The sequence below is a fragment of the Eucalyptus grandis genome, chromosome 6, assembly GCF_016545825.1.
Source record: "Eucalyptus grandis isolate ANBG69807.140 chromosome 6, ASM1654582v1, whole genome shotgun sequence".
NCBI classification, from domain to species: Eukaryota; Viridiplantae; Streptophyta; class Magnoliopsida; order Myrtales; family Myrtaceae; genus Eucalyptus; species Eucalyptus grandis.
This window is the reverse complement of record NC_052617.1, coordinates 54,558,443-54,574,814: the sequence shown is the minus strand read 5'-3', so window position 1 is coordinate 54,574,814 and position 16,372 is coordinate 54,558,443. Positions and strand designations below refer to the sequence as shown.

At 41.0% G+C, this 16,372-nt stretch overlaps 1 non-coding gene and 1 pseudogene across 1 annotated transcript; one reads left to right on the top strand and one right to left on the bottom strand.

Moving 5' to 3' along the window:
* Positions 1-5,246: 5,246 nt before the first annotated feature.
* LOC104450844 lies at positions 5,247-11,568 on the top strand. The gene is made up of 15 exons (XR_005552300.1): positions 5,247-5,468; positions 5,981-6,176; positions 6,357-6,592; positions 6,673-6,775; positions 6,884-7,052; positions 7,683-7,949; positions 8,022-8,366; positions 8,519-8,656; positions 8,766-8,891; positions 9,008-9,220; positions 9,331-9,604; positions 9,832-10,028; positions 10,130-10,480; positions 10,582-11,169; positions 11,258-11,568. It is a non-coding gene; the product is annotated as a cellulose synthase A catalytic subunit 6 [UDP-forming] (transcript).
* Positions 11,569-12,939: 1,371 nt separating this feature from the next.
* LOC120294768 lies at positions 12,940-15,171 on the bottom strand (annotated as a pseudogene).
* Between the last annotated feature and the right edge of the window lie 1,201 nt (positions 15,172-16,372).

The following is a 16,372-nucleotide window of genomic DNA, read 5'->3' as shown; positions in this document are numbered from 1 at the left end:
GATTCATGCCCTTATTCACGTAAGCCGATACCAATGTCGTCCAGGAAACGACATTTCTGTCGCGCATTTCATCGAACAGGCTCTCCGCATGACGTGCGAACCCCTCAAGTGCCATAACAAATGGATACTTAAGTGCCATAATTTACGAAAAAGGTTGCCAAAATCGGAGTAAAATGAATCATTTGAATGCCATTCGGCCAGTCTGGCCAAAATGCCGACGTGGCATTTTTCCGGCGAACCGAGCCCAGAACGCCGTTTTTACAGACGTGCGAATAATGCAAAAACGGCATCATTTTAGGCTGACGTGATAAAAAAAATAAAAATATTAATTAAATTAAATTTAAAAATAAATTTAGTTAAAATATTAAATAATAATAATTTAAAATTTAAAAAAAAAAAATTAAATAATTAAAAAAAAAAAAAAAAAGGAAAGGGGGAGGCGGCTGAGGATCCCTCAGCCGCCTCCCCCTTTCCTATTTTTTTTTAAAAAAAATTTAAAATTATTATTTTTTAATATTTTAACTAAATTTATTTTTAAATTTAATTTTATTATTTTTTGATTATTTTTTTACCACGTCACTCAAAACAACGCCGTTTTTGCATTATTTGGCCACGCGCCGTGCAAAACGACATCGTTTGGGCGCGCTTCACAGAAAAATGCTATATTGGCATTTTGGCCGAGTGACAAGTAATTCGTTTTTCTTCGAATATGTAGTACTTAAGTGTACATTTTGTAAGTTACGACACTTTAAGTATCTTTTTGTGCAAAGTTATGGCACTTAAAGCCTTCTTTTGCCACATGGTCGTAGAGGTCGAACTTTACGTACAATGTTGAGGAGGACGTTGAGCAGCAAGGTCTTGGGCCGATACCCAAAAGAGAAAACGAGCTCGTGGACCGATTTACCTTCTTCCACAGCACCCCTGGCCACGCAACACTCGACGAGCCTGGAGTCAGTGGTGGCGTTGGCCTAGATACAGTGCCTTTGCATGGCGTGCATAGCCTTCATGGATCTGGGAAGGTCTCTCTCATGGCAGTGGTCGGCGAAATCATCGAGAAGCGACGACGAGGACGACGGGCAAGTCGTCGGACTATGCGAAGCTATGGGTGTCAAATGGCCAAGGCGTGAAAGTGGAAACGAGGCTACGCGTTTTCGTTTTGGATGCTTGAATTTACTGGGCGGTTGTTGACACAACCAACTGCTTTATCCAAAGAGGATAAAATATGCCTCGCTGGACCTGAGCATATCGTTCAAAAGGCTAAGGGGAAAAAAGGGCGGGAGAACCTGCAATGCGAAAAAGATTAACTGAGAGGGAGGGACCCTCAATGATGAAGGTAGACAGTTCCCGCTGGATTATTATCAAGTAAGCAGGTATAGTAAGTTTCTGCTTCGGAGAAGAGAAAGGGTAGGTGAAATGCTGGACTAACAAGCCCTTACGAGCAAAGTCAAATTAATTGATTATTTTATCGAAAGAGGATAAAATATGCCCCACAGTCCGTATTATAGGCGCATCTGAAATTTCCATCGAATTAAACCACACCAGCCAATCCTAACGGTCCTCGCTGTGAAAAACTGAGTAAGGAAAGAAATTAATCAAAGCAGATGAAAAGGATTTCTTGCTGCCATGGCCATTTCTTTAATACCCAGGTGAAAATTTCATCCGAGAGCTTTTCATCTCCATAGCTCACTAACAACTTATATGCCCTTTTCAGATCAAATACAACCAATACTTGAGTTGCAGCTCACCAACAGAAACAATATAATTTAAATAAATAAATAAGCCTTCTGCAGGGCTCGCAAGAGATTGGTGCTCCTTATTCAATCAGAAGTAAACCATACCGTACTCTCAGGTGCTAAACAAGATTCTTGGTAGCTTCCAGCCGTACTTGTCAAAATCGGAGTTGCACTTTTGACAAACGTTTTGCTGCTCTGTACCTCGGCGATGACAGTGACGGGGCTACCCTTTTCTTTCAGGTGGGGTCTCTGTCTTCTTTTTCCCGGCGATTGTCTGAAAACGACCCGAGAAAGATAGTAACGAATTGAGCCCCACCAATTTTTTTTTAACAGAAGCCCCACCAAATTGACCTACCTATTTAAACATCCCCTCCCTCCCAAACAATCTCACAACACTTCCCATCACTAGGAGCCCTTTCCCTGATCCATCGTGAAGTCTAGCCTCCCCAGAAAAGACAGCCTCCCACGATGTCCCAAGGACATCACCACCTCTGTCCCCGCAAGAAGGAGGACATTTCGGGTCACCCCAAAACGCCCGAGGGCTTTTCGTAGAGATAATACCATAAAATAAAATAAAAACTCTAAACTATGCTTACTATGATATAAATATTCCGAACTTTTTTTGTGTCATAAAAATTCTAAACTTGCCAATTTGACACATATACAAAAAAAAAATAATAATAAAGAACCCCAAACTTATACCTTAGATGAAAATGAAACAAATGATATATATGTTATACATGTATAAGTTTAGATTTTTCCGTGATACAAAATTTTTTTACATCTATCTCACAATGGTTAAGTTTAAGGTTTTTGGTGTCAAAAAGAAAATGTTTTAAGTGCTTTTGTTGGAGTTAATATAATTTAGGGTTTTTTTTATGGTATTTGCCCAAAATGCAATAAACAATCTTTGTAACAAAGATTTGACTATGTACCAGTTGATGGACGTACAATCTCTTTATGCTTATGACAATGCTCGACCTTGCATGTAAATGAAAATAAAGTTGATTTCGAACAAACCATGTAATTCCCTTCCATAATGCAGTTTTTCTTGTGACAATAATTATTCATTTGACAAACTTTCATCACATTACAAAAGAAAATAATCGTTGTGTGCCACCTTAGAGCTCATCCAATCAAGTATCTCCATCATTACGGAAAATTCTTACAAATTCAAAGATGACACGAAACGAAATCTTATGATAAAGTCGGTTTGTAAATGAGTCAGTCAAAACAATGATCAATTGACATAGTGTTACTTACGAAAGAAATAGAAAAGATAATTGCAAAAGCCCCTCTTGTCGTGTTAAGACAATATAATTAATATCGACATGATATAGTCCCTCTCACGTCTTATACAAAAGGCTATGTTCTAGCATTAATTTCGAAGCGTGCTATGATGGTAGGATGTATGAGTGACCCCGTGATTGAGCTAAGGGAATTACTAGGGTTTGTCAAATCCAAGACCATAGATAAATTAATCAAGACAAGGAGTATACCTCATCTCTTCACTCTGGTTTCTTTAAGTTGGTCAATCTAGGGTTTTGGGTTTCACGAGTAAAACATCAAAAGATGATTATTAGATTATTTAAGTCGGGAGAAAGCATGATTTGATCTCTAATCTTAATTTTATGTCCACGTGTCGCAAAGATCCAAGCTCTTTTTTTCACCCAAAAAAAAAGAAAAAGATCCAAGCTGTTTCTTGGTGTTTACGGTGGTTGTTTAGTCTCTTGGATGCTAAGCAACATAACCCATTTTGGTCCTTGTGTAAATGAGTGTTCGATTTGATTTCAATATTTCAGTAATCGATGTACTTGTTTTTTCTTTTTTTTTTTCCTTTTTATTAGTAGCTAATCCTAGTTGCTTCACGAGAGCAATCTCATAATTGGCATTCTTTTTTATTTTACATATTTTGCCTTTTTTGGGGGGGCGATTGGGAATTCAAAACGTGTCAAATGGTGGAGGACATTTGATCGTGTCGTGGGTCATTATTTTTCCTTATGAAAGAATCCAGGGAGATTGCCTTGCCCTACCTAGCAACGATGGCGGATAATTTCTTTGCTCTCTAGCCTATGAAGTTCTCATTGCGCTTCTTCTTCATCTTTAAGCTGTGCCTAGGGTTCTCAAATGAGAAGTTTAACTCAAAAATTAAGAAGTGAAAGCGACCCTAAACATAACTCAAGGAACACAAGCAGCCGCCTTGAAAAAAAAAAATGAAAGGTTGCTTGTGAATGCAATTTATATGCTAAAGAAAACGTGTGTTGAAATGTGTTGTGACTTTAATGATCTTTTTGGTAAGTATTAATTTAATCATAGATTTTCTCCATCAGGTCCAACTAATGAGCTAAGCTTTACTTCTACACAAGCATAGGCCTCCTAATAGAAAGTAGACTGAAAATAGGAAATCATCACTCGTAAAAGAAAATTAGGAACTCTGATTGGCTAACTGTGCAGAAAACAAAACTTCCCTTTTATGTATTTTACACTATATTTTCTTCCATTCATACATTTGATTGGTGAGTTATAAGAATAAATATCACTCATGTTACAATTTATTTAAATGTGGTCAATATTCATAATATGTAAACCACCAATCAGCATTTGTTTTGAAACTGTGATTGTCTTGTATTCAATTTGATACGATTTTGCCAGCATTCTAGATCCCATTTGCTATCTTTCTCATTCCTCTTTTTCACACTTCTATGGCATCCATTTTTTGTTTTCCAACAAGAAGTGACACCTCATATTGGGTTCCCCAATTTGATTAACCATTGTACAAGTAACATCTCATGTTCAGAAAGATTATTGATTTCTAATTTTTTCCTCTAATTATATTTAGCAATATATGCTTCCTTAAAATCGGAGTTGCGCGTAGTTTTCAACTCATTGACATTTCTGAACAAATCATGTGATGCTTACTTCTTCTTAGGGAACTTTTACTCCATTTTATCTCTATCCTCAATTAACAATGCCTAGAGAGGTATTATATAATAACAGAAAGCTCTAGACATCACCTACTTTCGGACCGCCGCCGCACCATGAGGTGCTGCCGCTCAGGCATGGCGGCGGATGCGGATGCGGATGCACCGCCACCGCCCGCCGTGCGCTACGGTAAAACTCTTCCGGGCCTCACCGGAAGTACAACAGACATTCCGAACCTCGAAGCACAGACAAAAGGCACAAGCGCACGTGGATGTAAGATTCAGACAAAGCGATACGGTCGTTGATACCGTAAGAACGAACAACTGTACATGTCTACACTACACTACAGTCGCAGAGCTCTCTCTCTCTCTCTCTCTCTCTCTCTCTCTCTTCTAGTTTGTCTCTGTCCTTACCTCGTCCTCATTATGTCAGGGCGTTCAATTTTCAATTTCCTCCCCCCGCCTTTTTTTAATTTGCGGTTACATTCGGTTGCTTTCTCTCTCTCTCTTGGTGTGTACGGAACCTCTGGTTTCTCGGCCATTTCTATAAAATGGGATTGTTGCTTCTTGTAACGGGTGCCTCGGTGAGAGAGAGAGAGAACTCAAAGCTGTGATTTTAAGGTGTTCCGAGTGATAAAGGGAAGAGGGCAATAGGTTTTGATAATGCCTAAGTAGAAGTAAAGCTCTTGGGTTTCCAAAGCTGCGGGCTTTTTGTGAGTTGGAGCGTGTTGCGCTTATGGATACAGGAAGGCTTGTCACTGGTTCTCACAACAGGAATGAGGTTATTCTCATCAATGCAGATGAAGTTGGACGTGTAAGTCCCTTAAAGATTTCTTCTTTTTGCCTTGCCGCTGGACTAGACACCTCGGAAGTGACTTCTCTCTCTCTCTCTCTCTCTCTTATGGTGGGAGTTTTTCTGGTCCACTAATTGTTCCTCCCCTCCTTTCTGGTGCTTCTTCTGAAACTCATTCGCTCTGTTGGAGTTTCATACACTACCCATTTACTACAATTTCTTTTTTCCCATACCAGCATATGTATTTCGTTTCCTTTTATCTTCTTCATTTGTTCCTGTATTGCTGCCTTCTACAAGTTTGGGTTCAGTAACAGTTGCTGAGACATACCCTGCATTTTTCTTGATTTCCCGTCTGGTTATTGTGTGAATGTAGACCCATGGCCTATTTCTCACTACAGCTTCGGAAAATTTCTGCATGGTCAGATATATGTGGAGCTTATATCCACCAATCCATTGAATTGATTTGCTGAGGCGACTTGGGACGCTTCCTCTTTATCTCGAATTCTCAACCTTTATTATCATTCCATTTGCAGGTGACTTGCGTTAAACATCTAAGTGGGAAAATTTGCCAGATCTGTGCGGATGAGATAGAGATAACAGGGGATGGAGAGCCATTTGTTGCTTGCAATGAGTGTGCATTCCCTGTTTGTAGACATTGCTATGAGTACGAAAGGAGTGAGGGAACTCAAACATGCCCTCATTGCAAAACTCGATATAAGCGTATTAAAGGTTCCCATCTCTCCCTATCATTTCTATACCTAGTCTACACTAATCCAATCCCTGTTCTACCACCGCCATGGAAAAAAAATTTATCTGCTTAACAAGCTCTACATCATGTTTTCGCTTGATGTTCCTTATTTTTTGTATAGCTATTTCAATGAACATATTTGTAGTAATTGCCAAATTTAGGGAGTCCGAGAGTTGAGGGCGATGAAGAAGAAGAAGATACAGATGATTTGGAGCGTGAGTTCGATATTGGAGAGAGTGGAAGAGGGAACCTGCACTGCATGGCTGAGGGCATGCCCTCCACTCACCTTAACTTTGGGCCCAACTTGCAAAGGCATGCTCCTGGCGTCACTACGCCATCAGAGCTGGACGCATCTTCTGTTGTTCCTGAAATTCCGTTATTAAACTATGGTCAAGAGGTGAATGACAGTGACAAACTTGGTTTTCTTCTTTATTTTGTGTGTCTTTTCATCTAAAGAGTTGCTGTGTGTTTCCACAGAATGTTGGGATTTCCTTTAATAAGCATGCTTTGATTACTCCACCATTAATGGGTCAAGGAAGACGGATTCATCCAATGCCCAATTCTGATTCTTCTGTGCCATGTAATTTGTTTTCCAATTTATCGGCAGACATTCTTGTTCATTTGCAGCTTATGGTGTTTTCTAGGCTGGTTTCTTCCTGCTTAACACAGAGCTGACGCTTTGTTTCAGTGCCACCAAGAGCTTTGGATCCAAAGAAAGATTCAGCAGTCTATGGATATGGAACCGTGGCATGGAAGGAACGGATGGAAGAGTGGAAGAAGCAAAATGAAAGACTTCAGGTTGTTAAGCATGATAGAGGAAGCGATGGACAGGAACCAGATGATGCTGATTTGCCCACGTACGTTCCTTTCCAATGTGTGCTTTTCCTATTCATGTTTCTACATGTACAAATTTGCCTTAAGCTTTTAAACATCCACTGCAGTATCTTTTGCTTAGTTTGACGTGCACACGAGATCTATATTCCGTGTCTCAACACGTGAATGAGTTCCAAAAGCCCAAACTAGGCTACAATAAGCTACATATTAATGCTAAGCCATCATTACGTTTCTCGTTGACACAGCAACACTGGTTGTACAGAATTTAGCATCTTAGTTAACTTCTATAACCAAGTTAATGTGCAAATAGATGCTCATTATTTTTATGTTTCAAATCCAAAGAGGGAGGTGTTGATGCCGTATCCTGCTGTGGCCATTATTTCATCTCTGTGTGAAACTTACCATCAGGTGCTTCAACAGAGAAAGCCCATGGATTCTATCTTATACATTTTAGAGATTTGCTCAATCATGTTTAACTTGTTGGTCAGGTTGATAAAAACGATGGTACTTCTCTATTGTTGAATGAACTTTCCAATGTCCATCCAAGCGTCCTATCTATGAAATTTGTGAAACAGCTCAATGCTAAGAAAGAATTCGATAATTCCTTTCCCATTTTTTCAGTAACCGAGACATACTCTTTATTTAATTGGCAGGATGGACGAGGGAAGACAGCCTCTCTCAAGGAAGTTACCAATTCCTTCCAGCAAGATCAGTCCTTACAGATTGATAATTATTCTGCGGCTTGTGATCCTTGGATTGTTCTTTCACTATCGAATTCTTCACCCCGTGAATGATGCACACGGATTGTGGCTTACATCAGTGATATGCGAAATCTGGTTTGCTATGTCATGGATACTGGATCAGTTTCCCAAATGGTACCCAATTAAACGAGAAACATACCTTGACCGCTTGTCACTGAGGTATTGCACCTTTCCTAATTCATTGTAATTATTCTCTTTTCTCGGCAGGTACTAAATAAAATTTCCTTTCAGGTATGAAAAAGAAGAAAGGCCCTCCAAATTAGCTGACATAGACATATTTGTGAGTACAGTGGATCCCATGAAAGAACCTCCTCTTATAACTGCAAACACTGTTCTGTCCATACTTGCTGTAGATTACCCAGTCGACAAAGTAGCATGCTATGTCTCAGATGATGGGGCAGCGATGCTCACCTTTGAAGCCCTTTCCGAGACATCAGAGTTTGCAATGAAGTGGGTCCCATTCTGTAAGAGATTCAATATTGAGCCTAGGGCCCCAGAATGGTATTTTCTCAGAAGGTTGACTATTTGGAGGACAAAGTGAATCCTGAATTTGTGAGAGAACGCCGCGCCATGAAGGTCTTCAGCTTTTAACCTTTTAAAGTTTGTTGTGTGAATTTTATCTACTCTTGTGTGTGAAAGCCAATGTGGCGTCTTTGCCTTTTACATAATCAAGGAGACTACTTGTTTGTAGATGTCTTATATTGGCTCTCTCACCTTTATTGTTGCAGAGAGAATATGAAGAGTTCAAAGTTCGGATAAATGGGTTGGTGGCAATGGCACAGAAAGTTCCTGAAGAGGGTTGGACAATGCAGGATGGCACTCCGTGGCCTGGGAACAATGTCAAAGATCATCCTGGAATGATCCAGGTGGATGCTGCTTTCGGGAATTTCTATATTATTTGTGGCATAAGATTTATGAAGTTGGCTTACATTCAGAGAATTTAAAGTCGTCTTTCATTTAATCATCTTTATGCAGGTTTTCCTTGGCCAAAATGGTGACCGTGATGTTGAAGGAAATGAATTACCTGGCCTAGTTTATGTCTCTCGCGAGAAGAGACCTGGTTTTGATCATCACAAGAAAGCTGGTGCCATGAATGCTCTGGTATGAATCCCTGTCTACCCGAAGTACCTTTCAAAGTCTGGACTTACTTCTCAGCTTTTTATATCATCTCTCTCAAGTTGCTGAATTACCTGCTATTTTATGAGTCGTTAATCAAGGTGCGGGTCTCAGCAGTCATCACAAATGCCCCTTATTTGCTGAACGTGGATTGTGATCATTATATAAACAACAGCAAGGCTCTTCGAGAAGCCATGTGCTTCATGATGGATCCAATTTCGGGCAAGAAGATATGTTATGTGCAATTTCCACAGAGATTTGACGGGATAGATCGTCATGATAGATACTCAAATCGTAATGTAGTATTTTTTGATGTAAGTAAACATATAAATAGGCCTCATTAATATCGTAATGTTCTTCTTTTCCTTTTTTCGGAAAAAAAAAAATCACTCATATATACTTATGTCTATACTGTTGAATCCAGATAAATATGAAGGGTTTGGATGGTATACAAGGACCGATTTATGTCGGAACTGGTTGTGTCTTCCGGAGGCAGGCTTTGTATGGATATGATGCCCCAATAACAAAGAAACCTCCCGGGAAAACATGTACCTGTTGGCCAAAATGGTGCTGCTTGTGTTGTGGATCTAGAAAAAGAGGTAGGAAAATGAAGTCCAATGAGCAAAAGAAGACATTGAGGAACAGGGAGGCTTCAAAGCAGATTCATGCACTGGAAAATATTGAAGAGGGAATTGAAGGTGCCCATTTTCTATCTAAATTAATCTTTGGACTTGCATGTTGTTCCACTTGTATCAAGTAGTTGATTTTCCAAATATATGCTTTATCTGAAATCTTCATTTTCTACGCTGCATTCATTTCTACGATTGTGATTTCACATAGTAGTCTTATGGCGCTTGCTTGTTATTTCTTATAATAGAAATGGATAGATGCAAAATGATACGTACTTTTTGGAACTATATTTCAGGTATAGACAATGAAAAATCATCACTAATGTCCCGAGTAAAGTTCGAGAAGAAATTCGGTCAGTCCCCAGTTTTTATAGCTACAACCCTGATGGAAGAAGGCGGTGCCCCAAAGGGAGCCACTACTGCATCACTTTTGAAAGAAGCCATTCATGTCATTAGCTGTGGTTATGAGAACAAAACGGAATGGGGAAAAGAGGTAAAGATCTTACAATTTCAGCAGAGGTCACTGCTTTTGATACTGTATCGAGATTGTCTACTTTGCATTGCGCTTATTGTCTACGTGTAACTATCCCTTAGGTGGGCTGGATATATGGCTCCGTTACAGAGGATATTCTAACGGGCTTCAAGATGCATTGTCATGGCTGGCGATCTGTATACTGCGTGCCTAAGCGGCCCGCTTTCAAGGGTTCAGCTCCAATAAACCTATCAGATCGCCTGCATCAGGTTCTCCGTTGGGCTCTTGGAAAGGTTGAGATCCTTTTGAGCAGGCATTGTCCGATATGGTATGGGTATGGCTGTGGCTTAAAATGGTTAGAGCGGTTTTCTTACATCAACTCGGTCGTCTATCCTTTGACTTCCATTCCCTTGATCGCATATTGTACTCTTCCAGCCGTTTGTCTTCTAACAGGAAAGTTTATTGTCCCTGAGGTAAGTTCCACCACACAGGAGTTCTGTGCTTGCTCGAGCAATTGATTTTGCTTGATTGCAACAAGACCATTGCTGACTTTACCTTTTCAACATTGTTGCAGATAAGCAACTATGCTAGTCTCATTTTCATGGCACTCTTTATATCTATTGCGGCTACAAGCATCCTTGAGATGCAGTGGGGTGGTGTCGGCATCCACGACTGGTGGAGAAATGAGCAGTTCTGGGTAATTGGTGGGGTCTCATGTCACCTGTTTGCTCTCTTCCACGGTCTACTAAAAGTTTTGGCTGGAGTCAGCACAAATTTCACGGTCACGTCCAAAGCCGGAGATGATGGAGAATTCTCTGAGCTATACCTCTTTAAGTGGACATCACTGTTAATCCCTCCCTTGACTCTGCTCATCCTAAACATAATTGGAGTCATTGTCGGCGTTTCAGATGCCATCAATAATGGCTACGAATCTTGGGGTCCACTGTTTGGTAAACTTTTCTTTGCTTTGTGGGTCATTGTTCATCTGTATCCCTTCCTCAAGGGATTCATGGGAAAACAAGATCGGTTACCTACAATCATAATTGTTTGGGCAATTCTTCTTGCCTTGATTTTAACTCTTTTATGGGTCCGAATAAACCCCTTCATTTCCAAGGACGGCATTGTACTAGAGGTGTGTGGATTGGATTGCAACTAGGATTAGGTAAGCTGGAATGTCGTAGTCGCTAAAAAATTTACCTGTAGAGATTTTGTTGCTGTAATTTACACTTGATTTTGTTCGTTGGTTGAAGACTCGAAGAGGAGGGCACCCTTTTGCAATTGGCGGTGGGATTCATCAATGAGAAGGCTCCTTGGAGGGTGTATGTACAAAAAAAGGAAAATTGAAAAGAAGAAAGGAGAAGTATGGTTTTTGGCAGATGTGGACCTTGAGTTGTGCAAAATCCTCTCGATTGTTTCAGCGTGTTTAGTGTTGCAATGGGGTGGATGAAACAAGATAGTTTGTAACTCCGGAAAAGTAAATCTCATAGTGCTCCTCGAGAAATGTAGCACTTTTTTCAAGTGATGATCTATCCTTTTATCAATGCTAGCAGTGGCTGCTAAATCATACCGTTTTCGCATTTTCCATTGTTTTCATACTCCAATGGGACAAGCGGGATATTTCTGGAAATATTCTTGCTGCATATTCGAGCTTCTGCATTTGTTTTATGTCAAAACTTGTTAGGCACCACGTTCATGTGAACATGGTACACTTGCTGGGTGGATGGACTTGGACGTGGAGACGGAAGTGATTATAGCACTGGTCATTAAAATTTGCATGCGGGTGTCAAATCTATTTTCAGAAAGCCGCATGCACTGTGCAGCGTGATCAGGGGATTAACTTTGTTAGTTAAGCTATGATGATTTTTCCCCACTTTAATAATTTAGATTGAGAATTAGGATTCTGTATTCTGTGTTCTTGCATTAGTATCTTCACGCAAAAACAAAGATGACAACAATTGAAGCTCGTGGTGTTTTACTTTAATGAAGGGTGTCGTGCCAAGAATCCAACACAAGCGCACTTTTAGGACGTTCAGCCTGACTCAGAATTTTCGTAGTTCACACAATTGGCTGTTTTCCCGATAAGCTTCTGTCTTACAGGAGAAGATCGACTCGATAAAATGGAAATACACAGTTCGCTATGGTCTTGTAACACGTCTCTTTCTTCATGTCAATTCCTAATTCAATATTTTCATTGCCGTCACCTTGAGAACTCGGAATGACATTGAAATACATCTGAAGGAGTACTATCACTTGCATAAACTTTAGCACGTTCGTTCTCACTTGCATAAGGCACTAACATTTCCTCGGGCACTCCCATCTTCCAACTTCTCAAGATCCATATACTCTGCAATCATGGCAGAGACTTCCCGCTCCATTGACTCTTTCTTGTTCTTGATTGTAAGCTCATTTACAGTTTTGGCAGTCAATGCCATGGTCGTCTGGTGTCTGTCCCTTCATGTTCCATAGCATGGGAGTATTCTGACATAGCCATGTCCTCAGGATGGTCATCGTCGGTGACTCTGAGGACAGCTCCCCCGTCTTCTTTGGTTTTCAATAGAGACTTGTTTAAAAATTAATTTGTGCATCCTTGAATTCCGCAGTTTGCTCTGCAGGATGATCCTCGTGATCTTTCAAACCTTCTACAGCAACTACTGGAGCATTTTCTCCCAACTTTGTGCTCCTTACCTTTACGCTATCGGCAATGTTTACATTTCAATTACTAATTCTCGCTTCCTCGGTGTCTGCATCCACTTCACTTTCTGAGTTGTCAGCAAAGACAGGGTTCATTGTAAGTATGTCTGCTACTCCACTTGACTCTCCAAAGACTTGTTTTCTGCATTGGGAAACAAAACATTAATCCAATATAATCAACAAAGCGAATGTAGGAATTAAGGCTTTACATTATGAAATGAAGATGTGAATAAGTACTTACTGTGAATCAACGTATCTCTGATTGATGAAACCGAAGAGATTTTAGGATATTTGCTCCTGTCTTGTTTTTAGATTTAATCTTTTCTAACTTCAAGAGGATTGTAAGTAGCTTTACTTCGTTTCACTCTTAGTATGACAATGGCCATTAACACAGCATACAAAGTGATATGAACAGCAGGTTTGCCAACTAATAATTAGGCAGGAAAACCTTCTGAACGATCTTGCTCATGGTGTAAAATGAAAGAATGAAATGTATGTTCAGCAATCAGATGGATGATCCTATAATCTTAAGGGCCAGCAGCAGGGACAAGGTCTCACGTAGATCATGAAACCAATTGCTACCGCCAGCACTGATATTGACCTCTGCAGGACCTCTTCTCGTGTTCAGCAAACAGAAGCTTTTGATACTTTTTCAACATCTTTTGTCACCAAAAATCACCACAAGAGCAAGCTCCATCCCTAAAATGATGATAACGGACAGGATCTCTTATCACAATAATCCTCTGCTCCATCTTGGCTAGAAGTTTTGTGAAAGTATGACAGTCTCCACAAATCCTCAGATTTTTTCTGATCAGTATTGTCTTCTCTCTCAGTAAGCTCATGATTCCATATGCAATGGCGAGTTTTTCGCTGTGATATTGAAGTGAAGCCTCCCTCTGTTCATCTTCAAGGTCCTGCAAAACAAATTTTGTGTCTGGGACATAGCCTATTGACATTAACCTCTGGACAATCTAGTTTAAATGTCTTTTGATCTCATCTACTTGTGGATGTGAGTCATCCCCTAAGATGAAAGCATGTATCTTCTTATTTACTTCAATCCAGCTGCATCCTGGCTCTTTTGTGATTCCTCTTACTCGCATGGACCTTCTAACCTCTGTGACCTCTTCCCACCTCTGGTTATTCGCATAAATATTTGACAAGAGTATGTAAGTACCCGCATCATCTGGATCTAGTTTTACTACCTGTTTAGCAGCATATATGGCCACATCCGAATTCCTATGAACTCTGCAGGCACTAAGTAAGGTCCTCCAAGTAACAGCATCTGGTTCACATTCCATTTCATTAATCAACTTAACAGCTTCATCCAGCTTCCTGGCCCTTCCTAGAAGATCGACCATGCAACCGTAGTGCTCTCTACCAGGATCAATTCCAAAACTCCTTTTCATTGACCGAAAATAGCACAAGCCATCTTCAACAAGCCCAGCATGGCTGCATGCAAAGAGAATGCCTACCATGGTAATAAAGTTTGGTCCTGTACCAGAATGTTTCATTTGTTCAAACAGCCTCATTGCCTCTACTAAAGACAGAGTGTGCACCCTCCAAACTGCCACATTTGCAATACATATCAAGAAGTGCATTATTGAGGATAAGATCTCGATCAAACTTTAGTACATGAACATGCACTTGTCTTCCCACTTCTAACAATGCTAAGGCAGTAGACGCTCTCAAAACACTAGTTAATGTCGCCTGATCAGGTGCGAAACCCGCTCTCTTCATGCATTTATACATTTCGAGAGCTTTGTCGCCATTGCTATTTTGCGCAAAACCCCCAATAATAGAATTCCAAACACCCAAATCCTTTGTCACCATTTCGTTGAACACCCAAATCCTTTGTCACCATTTCGTTGAACACGTCCAAGGCATCTTGCAGCTCACCCCATTTCGAGTAATTATCGATCAAAGCACTACGCACAAAGTCATCACACTCCATGCCAACCTTAAATATGCCACTGTGAAGTTGTCTAAGCATCCCCAGGTCCGCACAGGCCCTCAGAACCGACGAATAAGTGTACATATTAGGACGGACACCTTCCCTCAGCATCAAAATGAGAAACTCCAGGGCCCTATCGTCCATGCCCTTATTCGCGTAAGCCGATATAAGCGTCGTCCAGGAGACGACGTTTCTGTGGGGCATTTCGTCGAACGGGGCCTCCGCATCTCCCAAGAGGTTGAACCTGACGTACATGTGGAGAAGGACGTTGAGCAAGAAGGTCTTGGGCTGATACCCACCAGAGAAAACGTGCTTGCGGACCCATTTTACCTTCTTGGACGGCACCCCTGGCAACGCAGCACTTGACGAGCTCGGAGTAGGTGATGGCGTGGGCCCAGATGCCGAGCCTCTGCATGGCGTGCATAGCCTGCATGGCTCTGGGAAGGTCTCTCCGACGGCAGTGCTCGGCGAAATCGTCGAGAAGCGACGGCGGCGGCGACGACGGGCGCGAGAGGGGAAACGGCTCGCATGCTTGGAGGGATGGATTCTCTGTGAAAAGGGGAGATTGATTTGTCTTGAGGATGAACACTTTATGGGGAGATGACGAGAGGGATTACCGTTTATTACTCTCATTTTCTTTTTAAGTTGCCAAACTGTTTAAAGTCCACTCCTTTGGGTTTGATTCTCAATGTTGTGCTTGGAAAAAGAATTAACTGACCTTGAACAGCCTCGCTCGCACTCAACGCCCCTCAAGGTCGTACAAAGAGAGCTTCGTAAGAGAAGCTCAGTATCTGCACTAAGGAACGAGAAGATGATTCCTATTTATACAACTGCGGGGCTAATAACAATCATTGTTTTTTTTTTTGATATAGGCGGAGGTTTAAATCTCTGTAATCATTATAGAGTTATACAAAACATTCAAAAGGCCTCTATGGATTTCGGAAGCCCAAGAGTCAACCGTCTAGGAAAACCCAAGGGTCGTCCGCCCATGGATGGGCTGGTAGCTCAATGGTCGATCAGTGGGAACGAGGAGGAGATGTACCCCGAGGATCTCGGTGTTGTGGCGGCTGGCGCTTTTGCCAGGGTAATAATCCTCATTTTCTTTTTGATTCTTGCGATTGTTTTCCCATTCTATATATTCTACATCTTGTTGACCTGAATCATCGGGTTGATGACAAGCATTTGATGCGAAGGATCTTGATTAGGCTCATTAGATTTCAACTGGACATGATGTTGTTATGCCGTGCGAGAATGGATCGTTCTTATAAGTGAACAATAGTTTGGAATTCCTTCACAGATCAACCAGAGGAATAAGATTTCCCCACTAAAAACATAGTTGTAATCCATAATAGTATTTGCATGATCAAAAACTTCTGATCAAAGTGAATAAATCAATCTTTCTTGTTGAACTTAATACCTTTTTTCTATTTTCTCTTTACCTTAACTCATGTTGTTTTATTCACACGGTTCCTAATTGATGATGCGCAAATTGCAGTATAAGAAGCCTGAGGCCGAGAAGGACCTGGAGGACGCCCACAGGCACGAGATAGAGGAGGAAGATGCCGCCGCAGCTGCTGGTGATGCGGACCCTGAGGTCGATAACAAGAAAGAGGATAAGCACTGGAAGCACTTCAAGCTTTTCGGCGAGCTCGGTGTTGCCGTTACCAACCGCTATGGATCATTCTCAATGAAGTTTGGACTGCAGTATGAGAACTGAGAAGCA